Here is a 5,260-nt window from a genome sequence, read left to right as displayed (position 1 = left end):
TTTCTTCTGCAAATGCACCTAGGATTTCTTCCGCTCAGTATCTTTTGCCGATCAAGACTGAAATACTCATTTGTTAAGCTGTAAGGTATCCTTGAAAACAAAGTGAATTTATTTCACTACAAAATTAGGTAATCTGACCACCGTCCATCAGGTGCCCATTGGAAGTGATTTTAAAGTGAGACTTTTAAGTTCCATAAATCAAATGTTCTTTATTGGAATGTAGATGGAAATAGTTCTTCATATACAGTAATAGCTGTTCAGACCTACAAATAAATTTTAAAATTATACAGCTAAAAGAAATGTGCTAACAGGCAAGCCCTGGCACATGGCAGAGAAATATCATGCAGGGTATAGGGAAAAGGCTGCTTGTACCGCATGTATTTTATTGTTGAAGCAAGCTTCCCTAACGCAGAGAATATTGGTGGCTAAACAGGAGGCTGTGATATGAAATAAATGAAGTTGAAATGAGTTTTTCTAGGCTTCACACAGGGTAAACCAATCAAAAAATAACAATAACAGTAAAGAGTCTCATGCATTTGCTTGAATTCCCACCCAGGTAGCCACTGTAAGGCAGTCAAATCAATATTTCAGTAAAAACCAATAAAAACATATAGAGGAAAAATAACCAGTCTCAACCACACGCATGCATGCACCCAAAACAAATCATCTCTTGACTCTAAGTAGAGTAATACATAGCTTTTAGAAAAGGAATTCTCACTTGAGTATGGGTCCCCAGTCAAGGCTGGCAAACTCTCCTGTTTGTCTCTGCACTGAGGTGGCTATGGTTGAAAGAAATTTAAATCTGGGTTGTTGGCTAAATGCCAAAGATGCACCCTTGTTCTCCAATTTACCAGCTAGGATGGCTGTTCTTGGTTGTCAACTTGACTACATCTGGAATGAAGTAAAAAGCTGGGCACATCTTCGAGGAGCTTTTTTTTCTAAGTTAAATCATTTGAAGTGAGGACACCCATTTCTAATCTTGATCTTTTGAGGTGTGAAGATCCGCCTTTAATGTGAGCCTTGCCTTCCACTGGCAGCCTGTATGAGGGACGCGGGCGAAGGGAACTAGCTGTCCTTGCCTGCTGGCTCTCACTCTCACTGGCAAGTCCACTCCTTCACTGGCATTTGAGCTGCTTCTCCAGGGTTTCCAGCATATCCCGAAGATCAGCTGAGACCCCCAGCCTTGTGGGCTGAACCGTTACTGGATTCTTGGACCTTTCATTGACAGACAGCCATTGTTGGACTAGCTGGACCACAGCCTGAAAGCCATTCTAAAAATTTCACATATATGGGAATTATTAGGATGAACACACACACACATATATGTTTGTATATGTATATATATAGTTCCATAGTTCATTATATATATGTGTGTGTGTGTTCATTCTACCAGTGTTCTTTTCCTCTAGGGGAGCCTGACTAATGTATCCGTGTAGCTGGAGCCAGAGTTGAATGCCCACCCCCAGCTCTCTCCTGACAGAGCAGTGCAGGTCAGGGAAGTCACTCTTACCACTGGAAAAAAAAATGAAGCAAGAACTGGGAAGATGGCTCAGTCAATGGAGTGTTTTACACAAGTGGAAGGGCCTGAGTTCAATCCCCAGAATCCTGGGAGGCAGAGTCTCACTTTTGCTCCTGCCTGCTCCTGAGGATCACATGACCACCCTCACTGAATAACTATCATTCAGAGGCAGCCATTACAGGAAGGGGTTGGAGGCAGGAAGAGTACCTCTGGGAGGTAGTTGGGCACTTGCAAGCATTTCTAAATTATCAGGAGCATTTTGCATTTGGAATAAACTTTCTATAATTATTCAGTTGACACTAATTAGCAGGACAAATTCCTTCCCTTGGTTGGGAACTATTTTCAATACATTGGTCCTGCAGATACCTCGTGCAGAAGAAAAAAATAAACATGGAATGACATAAATCACAGGCATTGCCAGGTGTGTGTGTGTGTGTGTGTGTGTGTGTGTGTGTATGTGTGTGTGTGTGTGAGAGAGAGAGAGAGAGAGAGAGAGAGAGAGAGAGAGAGAGAGAGGGAGGAGGGGCGGGGAGGGAGGGAGGGAGAAGGGCAGGAAGGGGGAAGGGAGGAGGGGTGAAGGGAGGCAGAGAGGGAACAGGCCTCTATTTTTAGGGTACAAGGCACTCTCCCAGCTCTGATCATAGCATCCAGGAACAGGCGTGATCAAGGGCCCCAGCCTCCTTCCACCCACCTCCTTCTCTCCCCTGAGCCTGTTTCTGAGATGTCTGCAATCATTAAGAATTTGTAAGAAAAGATTTCCCCGTTTTCCCGAAATGTCTGGAGCGGATGGATGCCTCTCTCGGAATGCTAAGTAGCCCATCCTGACATGCGCCCTTAAACTGAATCCTTAAAGATCTGTGGCAGTTATTGACAGGCACTCATTAGTCTGCAGAAGCCGCTGTCTTCCCCCAGGGGGGCAGGGCTAACGGCAGAGTCATGTGCTCCATCCATCTCCCCGTGCTGCCGATTACAGAAAGATGGATTCCCTTTCGGCTGCACTGTGTTCACTCCTGACTCACCTTGAAGATGACTCTCTGGCCTTTGTCTTCTTGGGTGGATATTGAGAAAAAAATCAACATCTGAGGAGTTTGGGACCAGAGCCATTGGCATGCAAGCCCTGAGTTGCTGGGGAGTGCATGCTGTGTAGACTGGGTACTTTTTCTTGGCATTGAGGTGACAAAATGCCTAAGGAAAGAGGGGTGTGGAAGCTGTGCTGGCTAGTTTTCTGCTAACCTGGCACACAAACTAGAGTCATCTGAGAGGAGGGAACCTTAATTGAGGAAATGCCTCCATAAGATCCAGCTGTAAGGCATTTTCTTAATTAGTGATTGATGGGGGAGGGCCAATCACATTATGGGTGGGTCCACCCCAGGGCTGGTGGTCCTGCCTTCTACAAGAAGGCGGGTTGAGCAAGCCACAGGAACAAGCCAGTAAGCAGCATCCTCCATGGCCTCTGCATCAGTTCCTGCCTCCAGGTTCCTGCCCTGTCTGAGTTCCTGTCCTGATGTCATTTGATGATGAAGTCTAAGCCAAATAAACCTATTCCTTCCTAACTTGCAAAACCATCATGGTGTTTTGTTGCAGCAATAGGAACCCTAACTAAGGCAGGAGGATTGGGAAATTTGGTACTTTGGGCTACCCCACACAAAGGGCACTTGTGTAATTAAGTATCCACAGCAGGATAGATCTTGGAGGAGGCCAGGGCACCATCAGTGCTGGCCCTGGAAGGATAGGTGGGAACAGGATTGCCTGAGTGACCCAGGGGTGTAAACTCTGGCCAGCATACACTTCTCCAGCCCCACATCCTAGCTTATGTTATCCACTGTATACATCACTCAGCTCAACAGCGCTTTCATGATTATCTTCTTCCCAGACCCCACCCAGCTGCAATGATCTGTTTCCACAGCCTGAAGCATCTTATTTCTTTGTTTGTCATTTCTTCTTATTGTAGTAAAGGTTGACCAACCACAACCTGTCTTAAAGTGGAAAGGGAAAATTGTCAAACTGTGTTGACTGGAGGGATAACGGATGCTGGAGACAGGCAGACAGGAGAACGCAGGAAGTCCTGGGGTGATGTGCCTTTCGAGAGAGAGAGAAGTGGCCATAAGCCAGAGACTGCAGGCAACCTTTGGATGTCTGGAAATGGGGAAAGGGCCAGGTAGTGGGTTTTTCCCATGAGTTGGTAGATGGTAAGCAGCAGCTGCCATCTTTGTGTTTTGTTTTTAGTGTTTTGAGACAGTGAGGATCATGAAGGATTATGAAGGATGTGTTCGGAGAGAGCTGAAGAGAAAGGAGAGGCCTTCAGTCACTGTCTTGCTTTATCACCTGATGTTGGGATAATGTTCTTGTTCACTGTAAAGATTTGCCACTCATATTGGTTTCATAAAATACTGATTGGCCAGTAGCCAGGCAGGAAGTATAGGCAGGACTACCTACCAGACTAGGAGAATTCTGGGAAGAGGAAAGGCAAAGAGTCCCCAGCCAGATTCCATGTAGCTGCCGAGGAAGCAAGAGACATAGGTTCGCTGGTAAGCCAAGACTACATGGAGATACAGAGATTAATAGAAATGGGCTAATAATGAAGAGAGAGCTAGCCAATAAGAAGCCCGAGCCACTGGCTAAATGGTTTATAATTAGTATAAGCGCCTGTATGTTTATTTGGGACTAAAAGGCTGTGGGACCAGGTAGGACAGAAACTTCCATCTACAATCACCCTGTTCAGGTTTCCACGAAATGCCAGTTTCCCACGGGTCTGTTCATCTTTCTCCTCTTAGGAGCCTCACACATCATCTCTGTTATCCCTTCGGCATATCACTCTGTGCTAGGGATGAGGCCAGCACTTAGCATATGTCAGTGGGAAGAGTGGGAATGTGTTCTCTGCTAGAGAAGTCAATGAGATTATGTTTGAGTGTTTTGCATACATAAAGTCTGAGTGCCGCATACATGCAGTACCCAGGGAGGCCAGAAGAGAGCGTCAGATAGCCTAGAATTGGGTTATAGATGGTTGTGAGTTGTTGTGTGGGTGCCTGGAACAAAATTCCAGTCCTCTGTGAGAGCAGCTGGCGCTTTAACCACTGAGCCACCTCTCCAGTCTCCAAATTATGTTTCTGAGACAGGGTCCCACCAAAGCTGGAGCTCATTGATGCAGCTAGACTGGACAGCCACAGATCCTCCTGTCTTTGCACTCAGCACTGGGTTTTCTACACACCATCACATCTACTGTTTCTGTGGGTGCTGGGGATCTGAACATGGGTCCCCCACTGTGTGTGACAAGCACTTTACTGACCCATCTCCCCATTTGCTCTCTTGGTTTTCTTTTTAATGCTCCCATCTTTGAAATACCTTTACAAACATTATTCTGTGTATTGTGGTCGCTTGACATCTTCAAGGATCCTGGCTTGGTTACAAGAGAGGAGGGCCCCTGGGGCTGGCCAATTCTTGGAGACAAAGGACTCAGATAGAAGCCCTTCAAGTGCAAACAAACCAACTTGAAGCCTCAGTTTCCCTAATGTGTTTTTCTTTTATTGAGACAGGCATCTTGCTTCCCTCTGTGGCAATGTCAAGTGCTGTAGGCAGTGTGACTTCTGCCCCTACATCCAAGAGGTTTAGCTTAGTTTGCTCTCCCTGAGCCTCTGTCTGTCTGTCTGTCTGTCTGTCTGTCTGTCTGTCTGTCTATCTATCTATCTATCTATCTATCTATCTCCATCTATGAATCAACTATCTTACCCATCTGTCTGTCTG

The 5,260-nt window shown here is 45.9% G+C and overlaps 1 long non-coding RNA gene across 1 annotated transcript; it reads right to left on the bottom strand.

Annotated features, from left to right (window-relative positions):
* Positions 1-644: 644 nt before the first annotated feature.
* On the bottom strand, positions 645-2,770 carry LOC110342851. Its single transcript, XR_002385023.1, has 2 exons — positions 2,539-2,770; positions 645-1,271 (listed from the first exon to the last, which is right to left on the bottom strand). It is a non-coding gene; the product is annotated as an uncharacterized LOC110342851 (long non-coding RNA).
* Between the last annotated feature and the right edge of the window lie 2,490 nt (positions 2,771-5,260).

The sequence above is a fragment of the Mesocricetus auratus genome, unplaced genomic scaffold (genome assembly GCF_017639785.1).
Source record: "Mesocricetus auratus isolate SY011 unplaced genomic scaffold, BCM_Maur_2.0 Super-Scaffold_100025, whole genome shotgun sequence".
NCBI lineage: Eukaryota > Metazoa > Chordata > Mammalia > Rodentia > Cricetidae > Mesocricetus > Mesocricetus auratus.
Note: the sequence above shows the minus strand (reverse complement) of the source record. Positions and strands in the feature narration are given on the sequence as shown.